Below are 24,513 nucleotides of genomic sequence, written 5' to 3' on the forward strand. Positions count from 1 at the left end.
CCATTTTAAGTCAAAAAATCTTGCTCTCTGAAATCGCTCGTCTGATTGCTATGAAACTTCATATTCATGTTCCTCAGAATGACCTCATCATGCTTATACAAATTGTATTGATATTGTCATATTTGTAATTTTGGGGCAATTTTCCCAATTTTTGATAAAAAATTTTTTAATCCAAAAACTGCTGATTTGGTAGCTTTGATACATGTATTTGGTATACAGGTATCTAAGATTAATCTCAATATAGTGTATTGAAGGTATGTTGAAACTGGCAATTTTTTTTTATTTTGGGGGCAATTTTTGCCTTTTTTGGTCAAAAAATTTTTCTCCTAAAACTTTTGATCTGGTAGCTTTGATATCTAGTGTACAGGTTCCTAGGGTTTATGTTAATTAGATATATTTAAAATTAGGATGAAATCTGCAATTTTGTATTTTGGGGGCAATTTTTCTCATTTTTGGTCAAAAAATTTGTTTCTCAAAATTTACCAGTCTGATTGCTTTGATATTTAGTAAACCGGTCCTTAGGGTTTTTGTTAATAAGATATATTGAAATTAAGTTGAAATCCGGAATTTTGAATTTTTGGGGCAACTTTGCGAAACTTTCAGTTTTACTAGGATATCTTTCATTTTGTTAAGATTTATGGGGGCTAATTTTATACCTACTGGAACTAAGAGTATATAATGTGGTGATTTAGTAAGCATTTGATATGGTAAACTGTATTTGGTGTTGAAATGCGGTAAAAAAATCCTTGCAGATTTTGAAAAAATTCCAAACAAATGCCAATAAAAAATTCAGCCAGAGAAGGTTTGACAAAAAGAAAAGGTGGGAGAGTGGGGAAAAAAAGAATGTACAATGGATCGGATAAAAAAGATAATGTACCTCATCGATCTTCCAGACACCATCCCTTATCAAATGGTCCACCCCGATGTATTTTTGTGCACAATTAACCATGCAGTGTATTTTAGTTTAAGATGTCAAGTTTAGGTAAGGATTTGAAAGGAATAGTCAAGTTCACCACAGTTTAACTTTATCTCTTGTGTTATCATCCTTGTGTAATTGGTTAAGTTTGTAAGTTGTTCCAGATGTGGATGTACCAGCTGTTCTGGAAGAAAACAATGTTTACTTTTTCCTGTAGGGTTTCTGAGTTGATGATTGTATGTTGAAATTTCTCCATGTATCTGGTGTATGGGCAAAGTGTAAACATTGGTTGCATGTTATGTATTTCAGTCTATGTCAAATATTGTAAATGAAAAATCAAGAACAGTTTACTGTGTGCTTGTAAAGATAACATATTTGTCAATACATAAACTGCCTTGCAGATTGATTGTCTTAAATATTATCACAGAAGTAGAAAAGGAAAAGAAACTAATCAAAGTGCTGTAACATATTCACTCTCAGTGCCTGTATAGGCCTATACTTAACTATTTTATCATTACATTCAGCTGTTTGTTATATCTTTATCACTCTCCATGGGCCAAGGCACACTTGGGGTCAATGTCATCACTCTGTGCCAGTCTGTGTATGTCAGTCTGTCTGTATATGTATGTCCATGTTTCATACAATTGTTGACTTGTTTTGATAACTATATGGGAGCGACAGTGATGTTGTCACTATTTTTTTACACACTGTGCTGCTTAAAAGCCAGTGGCATTAATTGCAATGCCGTTTTGATAATTTGTAACAACATTGAAACTTTGTCATCAATTGAATATCAAACACATGCCTCCCCATTTTTTTATCAAAGGCAAAATCTTTCGCCAAAAAGGGGCCCAAGTCCATATTGGCACTTTTATGTATCTGCGTAACAATTGCGTCAATAATGATTTATTCAGAGCTAAATCTTGTGAACTCACGTGTGCTGTTACCAAGAACAGATGGCTACCAATGATCAACAAGTGATTTTTGTATCAATTAATTCGCCCGTTGAAGCTATTTTGAGTGATGAACATACGTAAAACAATCACTTGCTACAATGGGGGGGAGAACCCGAAACTTGTATGTTATGATAACTTCAATAACGAGTACTCGTTTCTTTTTTATTCGGGCACGAAAAACTCTATTCTTCCACCACTGGTGTGCTACTTTACTTGAAAGTTTCGGAGCTTGGCACTGCACTTTCTGTATTCAATTTGTTACAATTTTAATTGTAAGTTGTGACTGAAATCTTGCATGTGGTCTAGAGGTTGTAGCTGTGGTCGTGTTGTTGAGGTTGGCATCTTCTAATTGGCGTTGGGATTGTCGACGGCTGTAATGTCCATGATGGTGTTGTTGATAATGGTTGCCTGCACGGTTGATGGGACTGTAATGTTGTTGGTGGCAAGGGTGTGCTGGTATAGATGTCGTTCGTGTCTGTCACAATGACGCTGTTGAGAGACAAATGTTGAAGTTTATTAGTTATTTGTTCAAGGCAAGTGTGTTGTTTGTGAGGGGCCCTTATAAAAGGAATGCCTGTCAGTACCATGTGAAATCAGTATATGCACATGGTTAGTTGGCATGGCTAAATGCATGCATGTGCATGGGGAATAGGCAGTTAGGCAGTCCACATTCATTTCAGAAACCGTGGGTAACATGTGTATAGGCCTAAATATTTAAATGAGCTACCCATTATATATGAATGAATGGTTATTTTGAATCCACTCACATGTATGTGAACGAATGGTTATTTTGAATCTATTCACATGTCGGGGGTATGTGAACGAATGGTTATTTTGAATGACAGGGTCATCCTTACAGAAAAAGAGCATCATGAAAAGTACTTACTGACACCAGATTTATTTTTACTGATGTTGCTGTGATGAATTTGGTAACACAGTTGTTTCATTTGCATGTTTGCAATGCAAATGAAAGCAAACATCAAATAAGTCAAATGTAAGACGTAATTTTATGGTTAAAACTAGAGTTAAGCTTTGAGTTATAATTATAAACATTACTGGCCCTATATGGCTGCCTATAAAGGGTATTGCAGGGAGCCCTATAGGGTACAGAAATGCCATACAGAAATGCCATATAGGGCTTTTCTGTAGGACTCTTCTAGGCACCCCAATAACAGTTCACTTTTCCAGGGACCTGGAAAGTAATTTAGCAGATGTAATTTTATGGTTAAAACTAGAGTTAAGCTTTGAGTTAATAATTATAATTATAAACATTACTCAAACAATAATTACTTGTTTTGATTCAGTTTAATTCACAATACACACAAAAATAAGTTACAAATGCTTAAATGATGGAAACAAATGTCATGTGCTTTAATCTTGAAAGTTCTTGAAAAAAAATTACTTTTAAATTTTGCCAAGGTAAGTAAATTTGTTCACTGTGTATCAATGCGCATTGATTTGTAATATCACTACTGTTTATGATTTATTCTTTCTTTCGTCAGACCTGTGAAGACATTTTCTTTGCCTCCATTTTCTTTTCTTTATTTAGCTTTGCTTTTTAATGGCCTCAGGCATACATGTATGTTCACACGTCTATGGGGCGCATAGACGCAGAGCGGAATAGACCACAAGGGACTGTGGTATTTTGTGGTCATTCTGTTCTCGATGAACGCGAAGGTAGTTTTTCATTCTCGCTGCAAAGTCGCACTTCAGAAACAATAGAAAATCCTTATGCGATTTTGACGCACACAAAACGAAATGAGCTTTTACCCCCTCCCCCCCTAAACGAAAGAATTACGTTTGTCGTGCGTCAGCTTTAATTATTGACGGTCCCTAAGGCATCTCTTATGTTAATGCAGTATGTAACTTGACTTGCTTTGACCACATTGTATGCATTGGATATTTTTGCATGCAGATGAGTCTTTATATTCATTGCTTCGCTTCGATAAAGTTTGTGTGTGCGATATGTGATAGTGAGTGTACGTGCGTGAGTGCTTCACGAACTCTACAACGTGTGGAGCCGTCTCAGTCAGAAAAATGTAACTACTTAGCCGGCTATTGAACCACTCTTTTTTTGGGAGTGGAGATTTAGCTGAGCGATGTTGCCTCTCCGCTAGGCGACTGATGCCGTATGTTGTGGGTTCGAACCCGATTGAAAACTATAGCAGCTGTATTTATATAAGGATGTTCTTAATACAGTGGAAACAGTTACCTTTCAATAGGCCAAACCCGGAATTCGAATTGACCACAGTACAAACAAAGCCATGTGCGCAAACGCGCATAAACGTACGTGTATTTCCATGCGCTTTAGTACACATTTGGGCTTGTTTGTACCGGCATCACGTGATTATTTGGGCGTACTGAGTCTGTAGAACGCATCGCGTCCTTTTTATTCCGGAGTAGACCATGTAAAGTTATGCTGGTTTGTGTATGGCATTCAAGAGAAATACACTCCATTTTACTCCAGATCACAGCACAGCGAGATACCAAGATAATGATGAGAATTTTACATGTAACTCTAGTATAGCTTTCATAAAATTGTCCTTGTCTATTTAAAAGCTGCTACTTGAGAAATTCTCAGTTAGTCAACTTTCCTGCCATGGTCCTAATTTTCCTAATGAGTTTTCATTTGTCTTAGCATTGATACTAATCAAACCACATAAATTTAGCCCTTATTTGGGAATTATGAACAAAGTTTTACAATCTTTTTTTTTCCAGATGGATGATTCAGACAATGGAGAAGATGATGGCGACCAGCAAATTGATGATCGACTCATTTCTGATCAGTTCACATTGATACTCCAAGCATTTGTTTCGAAGCACCATTTAACCAAGGCAGCATTGCAAGATTTGCTTTCGCTTGTCCATTTACTGGATCCAACTATTGCACCCAGTTCTACATACTTCTTTAGAAAACTTTTTACAGATACACTAACAATCTATAAGAAACATTTTTACTGTAAAGTATGTCATTCGTACATTGGAGAACAAAACTCAGATTTACCAGAGCAGTGCCCTGACTGTGAAGAAGCATTTGCACTTGAAATATCTTTGAATGAGGGTGTTTTTCATTCTTTTTCATATGAAAAATCAGTTACAACATCTTTATGAAAATTATCACGTTCATGAAGAACTCAAGGAAGCAGCTATATCACATGGAACTGAATATAGGAAGTTAGTAGAACACAATATTATTGGCATTAATGACATAACAATGTTATGGAATTGCGATGGCATTCCAGCTTTCCGTTCATCCTCCTTTTCAATTTGGCCGCTGCAGTGTACAATCAATGAATTGCCTGCAAGTCTACAACAAAAACACTTTATCCTACCTGGAATTTGGTTTGGGACAGAGAAGCCAAGAATTGACTGTTTTTTGAGACCCTTTGTAAATGAATGTATAAATCTTTCGGATGTTGGTTTTACTTGGGAGGTCAATGGTACAGTAAATGTAACTAAAGTGCACATGCTAATCTGTTCCTCTGACTCTGTTGCTCGACCACTTATTAGAAATACTAAACAGTTCAATGATCAGTATGGGTGTGACTGGTGTGAACACCCTGGTGAACGTGTACCAAAAGGTAATGGTTTTGTTCATGCGTACACTGTGTTAGATGACAATCCTGAAGATTGTACACATTACAAATTTATCCAGTGTGCAGAACAAGCTGTGATGGAAGATGAACCTGTTCTTGGTGTAAAAGGTCCAAGTGTGCAGACACTCCTACTCCCAAATTTCAACATAATTGAAGGGTTAGTTCCAGATTATTTACATTGTGTCTTGTTAGGAGTGGTTCGACAAATGGTAGGGTTATGGACTGACAGTGAAAATCATGCAAAACCTTGGTATCTTCCACCTCGCGACAAAGGCAGCAAGACAACAGATTGACCAAATTGACACCGCCTTCTGAAGTGAGTCGTCTATGAAGTTTGTCTTTGAAGAAATTTTGGAAAGAGTCTGAAAGGAGGACACTTATTTTGTATTACTCACTGATAGTACTGAAAGGTCTCCTCCCTGGTGTGTATCTCAGGCATTGGTTTCTGCTAGTATTTGGGATTTATACTTTATTAGGAGATACAGTTGATGCAAGGGAAATTGACAGGGCAAGTTTGGCACTGCAGCACTTTGTTATTCAAATGCAAGAGCTTCATGGTAATCATGAGATTACCTTTAATGTCAATCAGTTGCTGCATCTTGGTGATTGCGTAAGAAATTGGGGCCCACTGTTGTCAATTTCAACCTTCTTTTTGAGGGAAATAATAATGGTCATTTGAAGAATTTATTCAATGGTACTCGGTATACTGCATTGCAAACATATTGTGAGTCATTTTCCATTTCAAGAGATCCAACGTAGAAGTAAGGAAGCCTTTCCAAATGTAACAAGGTCAAAACTTTTGTTTTCCAAACTGCTATAGTTTAACTGAACAAAGTAGGCCTGTGAGGTACAGCCATGAATGTGTTTCCCTTAATGTCCCAGAGCAGCAACAGATGTCAGTTAGGGAAAGAATTGCTATTGAACAGTTACTCGGTCAAAGAGTACAGAATACAAGTATGATGGTTCATCAAAGTTGTAATTTCTGGAAAATAGTATACATCTGAGATGTTTTATGGTATCAGACAGGAGAATATACTGTCAAATCTTTCGCTGTTTTGAAGCCCTTCTGTTTATGTGATGTGCATGAGTGTGACTGTGTTGCAACGCCACTCATATTTATCAGGCCACATGAACGATTAGGCGCCAGTTTATTTTCTGATAACATTGTTCATGTGTCCTCAAATTTTCTCTGTGATATACAGACAGACAGAATTTACTAGGGCTTGCAGGCCATCTTTCCTTATGAAAAAATGTTTTTATATTTGTCTTGCAGGTAGCATATTTGTTATTCCTTTGGCAAACTCTGTTGAACATGAATAGAGATTAGATCATCAGAAATACTCAGCAGTTTGTAATATACCTTATGGCTTGAGATGCCAATGATTTCAAAGAAATAAGATCTAAAAGGGCAAGAGGAGTTTTGTTTTTCACGACAAATAATATCTGTATATGGCTGTAAAAATAACTTGTAAAACATGCTAGACTGCCTTATTTATGTTGGAAGTTGCCTTACCAAAGCTTTTGTCTTCTACTGATTAGCTTTATATTTACTGTACACATTTCTAGATCTTGCTTCTATACCACAGTGAGAATGCATAAGAAATAAAAACATTCCTTACCATTGAAATTGTGTGTGGTCATTGACTGTGGTGTGTTGATTCATCAAGGACAGAGAATAGAATGTTCCCTAACAGGTGAAAATATTCAACTCTGTACTGGTATATCAAGAGATTGCAACATATGCAACCTTGTCATCTGCTAATTGATCACAGTGGAAAATGTTTGGCATCAATTATACTTTGCTCATTACTAGTATATTTCATGGCAACTATAGAAAACTCAGAAAAATCTTGCAAGGGGTACAGTATATCGTCCTGTATAATGCATTGCCTCCTTATTGGCTGTGCAACTGGCTTTATTTCTCATATGAATGCCCTGAAGGATTTGTCACCTGTCCTACAATTGTATTCTGTATAAGTTTTACAGTCCTAAAAGTCAGCCAGAATCATCTTGTAGGGTGTCCTATATGGCACAAATATGAGCCTATAGGACTAGTACTAACCCATAAGACATGACACATAAATCCTACAGCACAGATGTTGTCCTATAGGATGAGTTCTATAGAACAGAGGTAGCCATATAGGACTCCTGTAGGAATTTTTAGTACGGTTTAATAAGCGACCTAGCGGCTGATATAGCTCCTTTGTGTTTATGTAGAGAATAACTATTTTTGACACATGTTGATGAAAAATACCGTCAAGGACAGTGTGCTCACATTCGGTTTGAATTGGTAAATTCAAGAAATATTTAAACCAGAAAAACCAGAATGACAAAAGCAAATAAGGTCTGCAACTTAGGTACATGTACTGGACGTCATCTTTAGGAACATGCATATCAACTTCTATAGCAATGGAACAAGCAGATCCTACATACATAAGCAAATGTCAACAAAAAAAATTAGCCAGAGAAGCTTGCCAAAAAATAACGAGTGGGAAAAAATGTACAAGGGATCTGGTAAAAAGTAATGCTACCTCATCAATCTTCTATCCCCTACCCCCTCCTGAATATAAAATGTTCCACCCCTTACATAAGACCAGCTGGCATGGCAGGAAATGTATTTACAACCTTGGGGATGTTTTAATTAATGCTATGAGTGCTATCATTCGAATGTAAACATCATTTAAATCAGTTACAGATAGCCAAATGCCTTCCACTGTGGTGGCGATTACGACATCTGGAATTATCCTGGATCCAAATTTCTCATCAGTTCTTGTGTGTCTTACATGCAAAAGTTGCAAAAATAGGTTAGCAATAAAAAATTTACCTCAGCTTTGTTTTCTGGATCAAATTTTACTACAAATTGATATTAAATATGACACTGCGGCCCAGCGCGCGCCCTCTTTGTCCGGTATTTCTGTCCCTACTTTTTGAACCTCATGAATAATTAATCAGGTCAATCATCATCGGCTTGGAAGGTTCTCTCGTCAATGACAACAATGATAATACTGGTAAGTATTTTCAGATACTATATCGATTTACAATGTTTGCTGCACTATGACATATTCTTTGATTGCTTAAGGTATTATGTACATCATTGTCTGGAATATATATGCTTTCTTCGTTGCAAATCTGAACCGGTTCTATATTACGAACATCGGTAACTATGTAAACATAGAAACATAGCAACCAATATCTATCTAGAAAATACGTTGAATATATCGAATCTCAGTCCATAATTCAATATTTCAAAACCATACGATTGTTCTCAACAAGTTTTTAAGTATGTACGCTGATTTTCTTTTTCAAAAACGAAGATTTGTAGAAATTGAACCAAGCGAAATTCATGGAGTTTGCCGCGTTCGGCCTCCGCGTCGCTCTACCATTGAAAACAATGGCCAGCTGCGTAAGGTTTGACTGTCAAGGTGAACAGATCTGCAATTTTTTCGAGTTTGAAGCGGAAATTCGAAAATCTAAAACGAGCAGATTGTTTAATTTTCAGTATCGAACATGTTGATGTGACAAATCCGGGATAAAATCTAAAATTGAAAAAATTGAACGAGAGAGTTTTCCAGACTACATGTTCTCGACGGGCGCTTTCGTGCAGCGCTCGAAAGGCGCTCTATAGCTACAAGGCGCGGGCGCCCACCATGAGCGTGCAGCGCCCGGCTAAATTCACGCTCACAGTATATTACATACATGAAGAAAGCGCCCATATACTTCAGTTCACTTGTATGCCAATGACTCATGATCACTAAATGCACTTTTTTTTAACCCCGGGTGTTCTTTAGAGTCAGTACATAAGATGCTATCAGACAAGCGACACTGTACAACAGGTTTTCATGTACATGCACTTTACTAGTTTTCACTTGTTTATTTTGATTTAGGCTCTGCTCCTTTGTGAAAGTCCCTCCTAGTTTACAGTATACTGAAATCATGCCTAACAGGAAAAGGACAAACCATTTTGACATCGGACAATATGCGGTGCAACAAAAGAAAGCAAGGCAAATAGCTAGTGAGAGACAACAACAAGAACTGTTAGAGGCTCAGATAGCAACTACACTAGTGTCAGAAAAAGTTCAGAGCAATTCATTGCTACAAAGATCAGAGAAGGGAAAGAAACTGCATAGGTTTAACCCTAGGAACATGGGCAAGAGACAGAAAGCGTAGACGTGAGGCAGAGATAGATCAGTACAAAGAGAAAATGCAGAAATTAGATACAAAGAAGAAACTTGTCGATAGGGCCAATAAGCATCTTAACAGTTTAGCAAAGAAACAGAGGAGAATAAATAAACGTAGGGTTAAGCTCAATCATGAGGTAAGATTATTAACAAGAAGGAATGTAGGTTAATTAGTGTTATTATGAACCAGAGACATACTTTTGAGTATTCTTCGAACAACTATTAAAACTTAATGCAGATGGTATTAAAATGTTTCAACTTTGCCTGAAATAGAGGAAAAGGTTTTTTGTTTCCTGAATTGCACACTGCACTGTAACATAGCTCTCTGTTTGATGACCTTGTCATGACACAGGGGTTTCCTTTTATGTGTATTGCATTGGGGATTTGACATACCTCCCTGTTTGACCTTTACATGACACAGGGGTTTCCTTTTATGTGTATTGCATTGGGGATTTGACATACCTCCCTGTTTGACATTGTCATGACACAGGGGTTTTCTTTTATGTGTATTGCATTGGGGATTTGACATACCTCCCTGTTTGACATTGTACAGTTGGCTGTCAATTTCTGTTTATTGCATAGATTATTTTATGTACAATGAAGCTTACTGTTTGACGTAGGCATGATACTGAGAATGAATGTTTTTTTTACATTTATTTAAGATTGCAGATTTGACATCCCCAAAGAAACAGAAGTGGGTTCATAAAAGCAGTCTAGTTTGTGCTGAAAATAGTGAATGCCTTACATTATCCAGAAGTCAGCAGTGTGAACGTAGAAGTCAGACAATACAAGCAGCAACAATAATACATGAGTCATCATCAGTAACACATATATCAGCAGTGAGAAATGTCAGCACAAATCCACCAAAGGCAGCTCTTGATGGGCTATGGTATACCTTGATCAACTGTGCCAGTCCTAGTCAGATGGAGAAGTACCTTCAGTCATCAATTAAAATTAATGATTTGGTCATACCAGCTATGCTAAAGAAATCTATATCTAAATTTGAGAAAAGTGAAGGTAATCTGACTAGGAGTGTGCAAGTTTTGTATCAGAATGGGGTTTTGTCTAAACGAAAATACAATGCCATACGTAAAAGTGAGATGAATCTGTCTCAAGTTAAACAACCCAGAAAAGTGTTGCAATTTCATTTTGGATGTAACATACCAAGGTTACTTACATACAACAAGGTCATTGATTATGTAAGGGCTTTAGATATTGGTATTCTTGAACCAATTATAACAGACGCAGGCAGAGTAGTTGGCATGAAGAGAAATATAGAGCAGATGCTTTTGAAAGTTGCTGATATGTATCTTTGTTTGAGTGAGCACCAACCTACCATCCTAAATTGGTTTGACAAACCAAAGGGCACTTTCCAAATTGCTGTTGGTGCTGATGGGGCCCCTTTTGGGAAATATGGTCAGGCTACTTCCTGGCTTGTCAGTTTTATCAATGTTGGTCATAGATTAGCAAGCCCAGATGATAATTTCCTATTGCTGGGGGCTAATCTCAAGGAAGATGATCCACTCATGATAGAGTATGCTTCAAATCTAGCCAAAGAGCTTGAGGTCATAGAGGCCAAAGAGTACACTGTGAATGACCTCCATGTAAAGTTCAAAGTATCTTTGCTGCCATTTGACCAAAAGGGGTTAGCCACAGTTTCAGGTGAATTATCTAATGCAGCAGAGTACTTCAGTTCTTTTGCTAATGTGACAAAGAGCAGTATCGACAAAATAGGGGCTGATATTGGGCCTGGTAAACTGTGGTCAAATTGGAGCTATGACAAAAGAGTAACAGACGCAAATGCAGTAACAAAATTCAAAGCAAATTTGACAAAGAAAAAAGGTAAGTCCCAAAAAACAACAGATCGTTCAAAGGTCACACGTTTCATAGCCTCCAGAAAATCAAGGCAAGAATATGTTCCACCTCTAGGTAAATATATACAGTGTGCAAAAGTTGAGCCACTACATCTAAAAAACAATGCCTGGCAGTATTTCTTTCAGATGCTTCTAACTAATGCTGTTGCTAAGACTGATCAAAATGATATTGACAATGGTGTGAAATTGGAAAAACTGCCAGACAATTCCTGCCTTTTTAAATTCCTCCACACACTAAAATATACAGTCAGGGCAGGTAAGTTATACTATCAAATTGTCAAGTATTTTGGTGAGAACAAGGTAAGTACCAACACACAATCAGTGAGAGTTCACCGCTTTACAGGGGAGGAATCTAGGAAGATTGCATGGTCATTTATGTCATTAATAGAGTGTTTCAGGACACCTAGTATCAGTGCACAGGAGAAAGCAAAATTGGCCCTGTATGGTTACATTGGTGTCCTGCTCAGAGATATTACATCACTCTGTTCCAGATTTACCCTGCATGAGAATGATATTGTTGTTCTCAAGCAGAAGTGCAGATGGTATTTCAATTTGCATGCACTGTTTCTCACTGTAAACAACACCATTTGGCACATAGGCTATGTTGTGCCTTGCCATGTAGCTCAAATCCATGAGCAGTTCAAAATGGGGCTTGGGCTTAATACAATGGAGGGTAGGGAGGCTAAACATCTACGCCTTCTTGAATATAGCCAGAATTCAACCCCTCAAAATAGATGGCCTCTTATATTCAGACATGAGTATGTGTTGCTGTATTGGCTACGTATGTGTGACCCCACTTCAGACAACTACAAAGGGGATGGCGGTTCAAAAGCCACCACTGTAATGAAATATATCCCAGATAAATACTATGATGACCCTTCCTACTGCTATTGTGGAAATGTCAAACAAGAGCCCTCAAATTCCTGTGAAATATGCAGCAGTGAATTTATGACAGAAATAAAACAGTCTGCAATGAGTGGTAAGATCACAAAAAAACTAAAGAAAATTATGAAATAATGTGTAAAAAGTGTGAATTTCAGATTCAAGGTGCAAATGGAATGATTACTGTACCAGTGCTTGGTTTCATAAGGACCCAGTACATTTGTATCACATCACTGTGGGACAGTTAGTTGTACACACTGTAATTTTCCGATGTAAATATGAAGTTTTATACCAATATTATGTCATGTACAGCATGTAATTGTTGTCTTCAAAGTAAAAAAGGAAAATATTATTTTTTAATTGCTTGTTTAAATCATCTGTCAGGTTGAATGTTTGCAGTTTCAACAATGTAGCTATTTTTTGTCTTGTCATCAATTTGAGAAAATGTGCTCATTTTTCCTACTTTACAGGACATACAACATTTACTGGGACAATACATATTTGCGGTTTGGTAGTTTTTACAGCAAGATATGGTGAATTCAATTGACTGATTGCTTCAGGCAAATTCAATGATACTCTGTTTTGTTAAAAGAGATAATTTATTTGAAATGTACAATAAAATACTTACAGCGAAAGAAAGCCAGCCGTGCAGAATGCCCAGTCGTGACGCCTGTAATTGTTGCAAGTTATTATGTCTACTAGTGGACGATCCAGTAAACAAATCAACATGAAAGGCGCCGCATGATTTCACTGTTTTTGGCAGTGACTGAGTAATTACACGTGAAAGTGGTCAGGGCGATTTTTAATCAGGGGTGGTCGAGTCACTTAACTTTTAAAGGTCCTCTTTGTTGAGATGAACAGCTTTTCAGAAATGAATACATTTACTGTATGTCAGTCAGTAAATACTAATTTTATGCAAAGTTGTGCAAAGTCATCAATAAACTTCATCTAAAATTTACGAGCCTCCATGGTGACTGACAGCCCCTTCCTTGGTACTTCATAGTATTCTACGCTTTGGTACATTTTACCCAATAAAAACCCACTAGCGTAGAATCATACGCAACTTTTGAAATCGTAACGGAAACGCTGTTAATACTGTCTCTCTTCATAAACAAGCATGCAAACAAACGCTCGCCAAAGAAGGTACAAAAACGGTAAAGCTTTGAGTGAAGAGATTTGCAAAGTAATCGTGGACGATTTGCAACGGCTTGGTGCAAATTCAGCCAACGGTGTTGTACCGAGGGGTTCACTGAAGCAAGTCGGAGAAAAATATCGACTGTCTGACTCCGGTGTCCGAAAGATATGGTGGAGGTACTGCACAACAGGTGACTACACTGCCAAACAGCGACGCGTGAATCAAAGGGCACTATTGCATCAAGACATAGCTTTCCTCGAAGTTATGAAACGTCAAAGGCCATCAGCAACCTACGGTGAAATGCGTGATGAGCTCAGTTTAGTTTCTCCAACTCAAGTAACTGTGCGGACAATAAGTAATTACGTACGGAAACATTTCTCTGGCGGAGAGTGGACACGTAAAAAGATCACTAGAGTTGCCACAGAACGACTAACCGAAGATAATTTAATGTATACTCAGGCATTTATGGATTTGCTGCATGAAGTCGAACCACATCGATTAAAGTTTATGGATGAATCTGGATTCAAGACTCCAAACGTTGGTAATCCTAAGTACGGTACTAGCCCTCGAGGAGATCGCTGTGTGGAAGTTATTCGCTACCATCAAAGACCCAATTCGACACTCAATTTGCTGGTAGGTTTGAACGGCGTCGTGCACAGCCAGGTAATTGATGGTGCCTCGGATTCAGCCACGTTCACAAACTTCATAGAGCAATGTGTTAACACAGTTTCTCAAGATGGTTACCCGGCGTTACAAGTTGGCGATTACCTAGTAATTGACAATGCCCCGTTTCATCAGTGATATGGCGATGACACTTGCTGAATGGTTGAACATACAGGGAATAGAGTATATTTTTACCCCAAGTACTCACCAGAATTTAACCCGGCTGAATTTTGCTTCAGCAAAATAAAACAATCTCTGCTCGCGCCAGATCGTAGAACACTTGTCTATGAAAACATGGCATTCGCCATACACGACGCGATCCACGATATCACACCAGCAGATACAGCTGGCTATTTCCAAGCAACCGGATACATCCGAAATTTTTAGGCGAAAATCACCATTGAAGTAACAAGTGAACTTCACTCTAGAGGCGTGTTTATTTTCTCTAATTAATCAATGTGACTAGCAACGGATGAATCACTGTGTCGAGGACAATGCGTAATATAAACAGAACTTCCGTATATTCGGGTTATTTTGTAATAATTGTACTGACAATTGGGGTCTCATTCTTTTCTGGATTGTTTTCAAGACTAGTATTCTAACGATACATTTCAACGATTTTAGAAATTTGCTGCGATTAAATATAATGAAGACAGTTTTATGAAAACCTACGTATCCACTGGTCTCTCCATTGATTTTTGTTGTCATAAAGTGTTCAAAGTCTCTGCAGATCCCTCTAGACTACACACAGAGACACGCAAGCAGAAAGACGAACACATATCTGAACATACACCTTTGAAAATAAATTACTACAGGCATCTCATAAATTTTCATAACATTTAATGCATGGAACGATAAATCCATAAAAAAAGTGAAATCCACCCAGGGAGTTCAAGTTCCAACCACATAAGTTCGCGTAAATCGGGCTGGAGAAAAAAACTTAGAGTTCGTTCATGATCAAATATGCTCCAAACACGTTTTCGCATAAACTCATTTACGGGAAAAAAGATTCAGAAACAAGAAACACCAAACTGACGTGCTCAAATGTTGAACAAATACGAACATTAGATATTTTTTCAAAACAACTTGAATGACAAGCGAGTTCACAGAGATGCATAGTTCCATAGACAGTGATGCGATGAAGCAAATGTACACTTGTAATGCACTCCCCGTTGGCTGCACGTTTTATTTCCTTGGAGAAGTGCCTTTACGAAAGTACTTGTCTGAGCTTGCTTAATACGGTGGCAGCGGTGGTTGCTGTGATGCTTGTCGGTCAGGTGGTAGAGAAGGAACAAACATGCTGATTTCTGGTAAACTTGCATCCATATGGTGACAACCTGGAGTGAACACCGAGCTTGCCTGTGGCTGCAACCGGTACGTGGGGATAGTAGCACTGTTGTATTGGAGTCGAGGAAAGTGATGCTGTTGCATCATAGTAATAATATGGCAGCGGATACATCCATTGTGGATAGTGTTGATAGGCCATCATAGTATTAGTAGCTGCAATGGGCATTGGTGTTGATCGATTCGGTGTCACTTCGTCGCGTGGAGTTTCTGTACATACAGTGTCTGCTGTTGGTTTTGCAACTGTACTATCTTCTGGATCGTTTCCTAATCTGGGCGACGATGTTGGAAATCGAACATTGTATTTGGTGTTGTTTTCCAATAGCTCCCGCACAGGATTGTGTCGCTTTTTCTGGTGCCTTTGACGGTAACTTTGCAGAATCGTCTGGAATTTCATTTTCTCCTTCGTAAGATTTTCTGGGACCTTACCATGAAAATGAGCTTTCAGGATGCTTATATCTTCGTTTAAGAGGTAGCGGCGCGGCTGGCTTCCAATTGACGTCATCACCAAGTAGCGGTTCTTGTCTGAATTAATCAAACTGGCCTCAATCTGCCGTTCGAAACTGGAGTTTACAGCGTCAAATAACTTCTTACGCGTGTCAATCTCTGCCAACTTTTTGTCAATCTGTTTTTGTAAATCATCACGTTGTTTTCCAAGCTTATTTAATTCTGTTCGTTCATCAATATGATCTCTATGGTTTATGTCACCGCACACTTTGGCTGATACACAACGGCCGTTCGGACATTTATCACGTGTATGGTTTGATTGCATGTGACACAGTCCACATCGTCTTCGAGTAGGATCTCTCTGTACCTGAGGAATATCTGTCTGAATCGCGTCGATAGCTTTCTGTACACATTCTAATTCAACCTTTAACTCATCCATCTCTCTTGTCTTAAGCTGTATGTCAAGTTCTTGAGGAAGAACATAATCAGGGATAGTTTCCGGAATGTTGGACTCAACTTGTGTCTCAGCCGCCGTTTTGTGACTTTCATTTACCCGCGTTTCATCGAACCTGAGTCTTTTCGGCTCCAGTGTATGCTCACCTTTGTCCTCACTTCCTTTCCTGGCACAGATTGTGGCCGGTGAACAACCCTCGACAATTCCAATTTTTATCCTCAGATATTCAGCATTGGACACCGAAGCAGCGCACCGGTACATGTCACTCATGTCAAACTCGTTGTCTGATAAAGTTATCTGTGATCCCTCATCGTTTGTGTACAGAACTTGGAAGTCTTCGTCACACAACGATGGGACGTTGGATCGCAAACATGAATAAAACTCTGCATATCCGACTTGTTTACTCAGGTAGAACTGCCGAATTTTGTTACGGTATCGGACTTGAATTTGGTATGCCATCTTCGATGAGAACAGTACGGAAAGCTGGTGATTTCCCGCCGTACAATTCGGGCAGCGCGGTGAGAAAGTTGGGATTGGTTATGCCGAAAAATGTGGAGGGGTTGTCAGCAACTATAATAAACTTTACACTTCATGACTGATGACTGAAGTTTACTGATAACTTTGCAAAACTTGGCTTGATATTACTACTATTCACTGACTGAATGAAATACAGTGGTTTTATTCATCACTGAAGTTGTTCGTTTTCACGAAAATAATAGATCTGTAAATTTTATGTGCCCTGACCATCCCTAATTAAAACTACTCTGGCCACTTCTCCATGTAATTACTCAGTCACTGCAAAAGCAGTGAAATCATGCGGCGCCTTTCATGTTGATTTGTTTACTGGATCGTCCACTAGTAGACATAATAACTTGCAACAATTACAGGCGTCACGACCGGGCATTCTGCACGGCTGGCTTTCTTTCGCTTTATTTGATTACCATCAAATAATTTTGAAATTCTTGGAAATCATATAGCCTATTATATGATAATTACGGAAAATAGGGTCATTTGTATGCTACTGATTTTATGCAAGATTTAGCGATATTGACTCACTCTTAATAATGCCAGGTCTTTCATTCTGGCTTTACTTGTTTAATGTAGAATTATGGCAAACTTTCAACAGATACTTCTTTTATGGTTCATTTGTATATTAAAGATTTTCCTATAATTACTCAGATAAAATCAAACTTTACCTACTTGCCTTGTGTGTTACTCCCTGGCTGAATTTCAAGTTTATATGCATGAAAAAATTCTCTTTTTTTAAGTACTGTGGTTTATTTTTTTGAAATTAACTGTTATTTCTATAGACGGATCCATCACTAAAATAAATACTGTAAAGAGAATTGATTCACATCCTACAGATATTCATGAGTGTCAATTGAATATTTTCTTTGATTTATTTTCATTTAATATTTAAAGCATGCATGACATGTGTGGATTTGGATATTAACAACAAATGATATTTTGATCAAAGCTCAGAAAATGAAGAGAAAAATAATCAACAGTTTCCCAATGTCAAAAAATATCGTAGATGAACTGGAAACACGAAGGAAGTCTATGGAAGAAATATGGTCAACAGCACCACTCGATGAAAGGGTTTCAAACATGCTGGGCGACACCATGTTTGTTCCAGCATCCAAAATGAAAATGTACAGTCGCCACTTCTGTAGATTTCCTGTATTTCACAATCATGGGTTTCTCATCGGTACATAGCACTTCTACCCGCTTAGCACTCACTGTCTTCACAAGGAGTTGTTGGTTTTGGTAGTCGACCCCTCTGCCTAGTACGTAGTTCACCTTGTTGATCCAGGTAAATCGAATGGTGACAATACATGGGGTTTCCCGATCATGAATTCCCATCGAATTTCGAGTAGCACACTGTCTAAACACGTCAAAGACTTCGATGGGAACATTCCTCGCAAAGCTGGCCTTCCATGGGTTTCGCACTGAAGGAGATGGTTTAAGTTTACGTTGTATTGTAGAGCGCCAGTGCTCCATCTCCCTCTCAAATACTGGGTAAACTGGGATCTCCTGCATCCTCGCCAGTTGCATCATCGTCGCTCTGGATTTCTGAAGTGCCACATCAACAGCAGCTTCGAGTTCATCAAAGCAATCGTGCAGGTTGACGGAACGATCGATCTTCTTACTAATTAATTGAAATTTGGCCTCTCGTAGCTTTCGTTTCACGATTTTCGAGACATCGCATATGGACGCCGCCATTTTGTTAGTTCGTTGCTACGAACGTGACCCCAATGATGACCTTATTCGCGCTTCGCGGAATACCGAACAAATGAACACTGTTCTGGGCCGCAGTGTGACTAAATTATGTTCACAGCCTTCAAAACTCTCTCACAACATGTCCTGGGTTGGTGTAGGTCATTTAAGGTCACAAAAGAAAATTACCTAAAATACAAATTTGTACCAAATTACAAAGCTATCAGGCAAGTAATTTTGAGAACAAGTTTTCTTGACCAAAAATGACAAAATTGTCTTAAAAATACAAATTTGTATATTTCAGGACAATTTCCACATATCTAACTATTGTCATCTCTGGACATCTGTACACCAAATATAAAAGCTGTCTGTTCAGGGGCTTTAAAAAGAATATATCTTTTAAGATTTTTTGACCAAAAATGACAAAAATTGCCCCAAAACAGTAATATTTCCAATTTTGTTGTAATTTCAACAATTAGAAGGGTAACACCCTTGCAAACATCCAATCCAAATTTGAGAGCAATTGGGCTAACGGTTTCAGAGAAGAAATTTTACTTAAAATGAGAAAAGTAACCAAAACATTCAGCAAAAATACAAAATTCGAGATTCTTCAAGATATTCATTAAAATGATTTTAATCAACCTAATGAACCTGTATACCAAATACCAATGCTATCAGATTAGTAGTTTTTCAATAAAAAAAGTTTTGACCAAAAATTTGGAAAATTGCCCCAAATTACAAATATTAAAATTTCAATTCAATTTGTTTACACTTGACTGAGGTCATCCTGAGGAACATGTATACAAATTTTCAAAGCAATCAGATGAGCGATTTCAGAGAAAAACATTTTTTGACTTAAAACTGAAAAAATAACCCTAAAATAGAAACATGCAAATTTCATCCCAAATTGTAAACACCTACTTTAGAATGCCAAAAGGAACCTGCACACAAAGTTTCAGCTAAATCTAAACAACGTTTACAGAGTTTTAGCAACTTGCAGGGTTTTTCCTTTTTTCCCCTCATTTGCATATTGTTTGCACTGACATGTTCATTTGAACAAATTCACATCTCCACCCTAGGTGCACCTGTACACCAAATACTAAGACAGTAGGTGCTGCGGTTTAGCTGTTTTGACATGGACGGACATACATACATACATACATACATACATACGTACATACATACATACAGACATGCAAATGGCATGCAAATGAACTGATTCAGCTTATACGATTACCTCACATTGATATACCAAATGTGAGCTAAGAAGGTGGAAATCTTTGATAGCTCAATGCAATGGCCAGAAAAAGTGGCTAAAATAGGCTGCAAAAATACACAATTGAAGATTTCATCATACTTTGAATATATCACATAGGATCATCCCTAAGAACATGTCAACTAAAGCTATCTGATGAGTAGTATTTGAGAATAAAATATTCTGGCAAAAATGGCAAAAATTGCCCCCAAAAGTAAAAATTGCAGATTTCATCATAATTTCAAAAGATCACATTTAGTTCATCTATAGAAACCTGTATACCAAATTTCAAAGCTGTTAGACCAGTACCTTTTGAGAAACACATTTTTTGACCAAAAATGGCAAAAATTGCCCAAAATTACAAAATTGCAGATTTCATCATAATTTCAATAAATATCATTTATTTCATCTGTTTACCAAACTTCAACGCTATCAGATGAGTATTTTGGGAAATACACATTTTTTGACCAAACAAGGCAAAAATTGCCCCCAAAATACAAAAGTACAGATTTCATCAGAAATTCAATATATATTACTAAGCTCATCTGTAGAACCTGTATACAAAATTTCAAAGCTATCAGACCAGTACTTTTTGAGAAACCTTTTTTTGACCAAAAATGGCAAAAATTGCCCCAAAATTACAAAATTGCAGATTTCATCATAATTTTCAATAAATATACCAAATTTCAAACTATCAGACCAGTACTTTTTGAGAATACATTTTTTGACCAAAAATGGCAAAATTGCCTTAAAAATGCATATTTGCATATTTCTGCACAATTTGAACAAATCTGAAATAGATCATCCCTATGGACATATGTACCAAATATCAAAGCTACCTGACTGGCAGTTTAGAAGAAGACTTTTAAAGATTTTTTTACCAAAAATGACAAAGATTGCCTTAAAAATACAAATATGCAAATTTCACAACTATTTGAACAAATCTGACTGAAGTCACCCTAAGCAAACTGTATATCAAATTTCAAAGCAATCAGACAAGAGGTTTCAGAGAAGAAGATTTTTTTACCAAAACACCAAAAAATGCCCCAGAAATACAATATGCAAATTTCACCACGATGTGAACAACCTCAAGTGAGGTCACCCCAAGTGAACTGCATATAAAATTTCAAAGCAATTGGACTTGTGGTTTCAGAGGAGAAGGCAATTGTTGACAGACAACAGACGACGATGATCCGACGGATGACAATGGAAAATCAACCTATTTGATAAGTTCCATGTCGCTGACCGTGGAGCTAAAAAAGACTGTTTTTTTTAGTTTCTTACATGACAAGTCTCTCCACTACAGTCCATTACAAAATGATTCTGAACTGAGAACATTTGTAATGGATGGAAGTATTGGGAAGGCTACTATTTGTTTATAGGTGACCGTATACCTTGAAGTAAATAAATTCCAGGCACAGATGGGACAATTGTTGTTCTTTAATATAGCGACAGTAAAAATTACCTACTGAAAAACAACAACAACAATTAGCCAACAGAAGTCCTTCATGAGAAAGCAATAGAATAAATAAAATGGACCTATTAACTAGAATAATTAATACATGATGGATACCTATCTATTTTTCAGACTTTGCAGGGGACAATAATAGGACTCAACCATACTGTAATGGGCAGGCTATTTCTTAAACTGTTTACGTCCGGTTGCACTGCCACTGTAAACATACATGGCCTTTTCTTTAAAGCTTTTTTTGCCTTGGCCTTTTTTTTCTTTTTCTTTATCATACTGCCATCCTGACCATCATTGTTGTCTCTGTCTTTTCTGGTGAGAGAAGAAACAATTTACTGTCATCCTGTCCAATGTCTTCAGCAGAAATATCACCGTCGTTGTCTTCCAGTATGTTATCAGCGGCAGGTTGACTGTCTTTGCCCTCTTCCATGTCATCAGTGGCATTCTGACTGTCATGTTTTGTGATGTACATCATCTCTACCATCTCTTTTCCTCTCATCCTTGTTTGCTCCAGTTCCAAGTTTACCACCATAAATTGCTTTTCTGGGGACATCAGAAGCAATTTGACTGTCATCCTGTCCAATTTCTTCAGCGGAAATCTCGCCATCGTCGTCTTTCCGTATGTTATCAGCCGCAGTCTAATTGTCCTTGCCCTCTCCCATGTCATCACTGGCATTCTGATTGTCATTGTGTTTTGTGATGTCATCATCTCTTCCATCTCTTTTCCTCTCATCCTTGTTTGCTTCAGTTCAAAGTTCACCACCATAAATTGCTATAACGAATGAAAATAGCCATTAGAACAGTCTGTCAAAAGATACCCAACATAAGACATATTAATATGTGCCTGTGCACTCTTTATTTATATTCTTGTATAGCCATGAAACATTCTTTATGCCTGAATTTTTACAAATAGCGACAATTTGTCACTGAAGCTACTATAGATGTGGAATGGTCTGGAAGAAGTACACAGCATAATACCAGATACCAAGCGCAAAGGTCTTCTTTTTTGACAGCAGTTTCAGTGTGGCTCATATAGAAATATTGGCTGAAAATGGTCTACTATGTAAAATAAATCTAAAATACAGCTAATGTGCATTTCCATCCCCATTACTCCATGAACTTGAGCCCTACTGGGATATTTAATTAATGTTATCACTTCAATATAAACAGAGACATGACATAAAGATTGTGAAATCTCTGGCACTGTAGGGGTCATTATGACATTTGGAATTATGCTCAATGCCAATTTCACCGGTTCAATGTTGTTTAAATCTTGGGAACTTTGCTATTGTTTCTGACATATATTGAGGGCTTTCAACCTGTCTATTAAGGTCATCCCTAAGGAAGCTGCATACAAAATTTCAAAACAATCGGACCAGCTTTTCAGAGAAGAAGACGTTTGAACAAAAATGTTGACGGCGAGTACGGACAGACGACGACGGACAGTCCACCTATCTGATAAGCTCCGTGTCGCTGACAGCGGAGCTACAAATGGCTACCAGACAGCCAGTTTGAATCATATTTCAATACATATATAGCCGGGCCTAAGTTTGAACCAAATTGGCTGAGGCATGTTGGGGTTAGTGCTTAAAATATGGAAAATACACAATGAAATGGCTTGTGTTGACAATACCAGTACATTCACACTCAAGTTTTTTACACTACACGTGCAGTGTAACGTCAGTTTATGGGTAAAGACTAAGGTGATCGCGGAGGTATAAAATGCATATTAGGAACCACAAATTGTAAACATAGGGCCAAAGTCCCTGAAGCTACTATAGACATGGATACAAAATTAAGTATTTCCTGACTGTATGAAATTATCTCACTTAGGTCATCCTAGGGACCTGTAAATCAAATATTAAAGCTGTCTGACCAGCGGTTTTGAAAAAACAAGCGACTCAACAGTTGACAGAGCTCTGCTGTGTTATGAAGAGAATAACCTTTTGTGACACATGTATTGATGAAGAAGGTGGATATCTTTGATAGCTCATTTCAGGATGGCCTGACCAAAAATGGGAAAAAAAATTCGTAAAAATAAAGATTTGCATATTTCATCACAATTTTAACAAATCTAAGTTGGGTTATCCCTAGGGACCTGTATACCAAATAACAAAGCTGTCTGACCAGTGGTTATGAAGAAGAAGATTTTTTACCAAAAACGCCTTTTTTGGTGCTAATTTGCATATTTTCAACAATATCAAAAATTAATAAAAAGAGTTTCTCAAAATCATATATTTTATCCACACAACAAATATCAAATCAGTAAGAACTACAGTTCTCAAGATGTTTGAGTGGACGGATGCCTCACAAACGGACATACATACATACATACATACATACATACATACTGACAGTGCACGCCGGACAGATACCCATCCAATAGCTTCTATAGACTACCTATAGGAGCTAATAAACGAGAGTTAATTACGTTCTAATTATAAAGTAAACAAGACTTGCTTAAATCAAGATTTTCGTCATAAAAAACAGCATATCTGTCAGGTTATAAAGAATCTTAAGCTGGTTATCTTTTTATCAGTATTTTCATCCTATTAACCAAGCAAATTTTAACTTTCAAATTAACATTGCAAGTAAGTTCTGTTGAATAAGTTGAGACTGTACGTACTTAGAGAAAGCACACTGAAGAGACAAATGTTTGAAACTTCAGAAGTTCAAGGTCATCAAAAGCACACATCGCATTCTCTTTTAGAAATTTGCTTGTTCAATTACGCGCGCATGCGCCAACTTTCAGCCAATCAGAGTTTGTAATTTTAGCTTGAAATGTGTAGCGCCACCATCGGTGAATTTAAATACTTTACCGTTTCTACCCTTTTCCGTAACCACTCTATCTGATATTTGCTCCCATAAACCCCTATGAATGACTACTGAGCATGTGCAAAACACACTACCAGTAACTAGGGTAATAGTCCTCCACCATACGTCGAAAACCGGGCCGAAAACGGGCATCTACTTCAGAAACTAGGTAAGTTTTCGCCATTTTTTCAAATTTTTTCTAAAAGCATCGTTATTTTGGACGCCAAAATTGTCTAAAGAAAAAGACTGTATAACTGATCGGCCGCATTTTTTAGTGGAAACCTAGTATTTTTCTGTCAAAGACCGTGGCTCAT

This window comes from Ptychodera flava, chromosome 11, assembly GCF_041260155.1.
Source record: "Ptychodera flava strain L36383 chromosome 11, AS_Pfla_20210202, whole genome shotgun sequence".
In the NCBI taxonomy this organism is placed as follows: domain Eukaryota; kingdom Metazoa; phylum Hemichordata; class Enteropneusta; family Ptychoderidae; genus Ptychodera; species Ptychodera flava.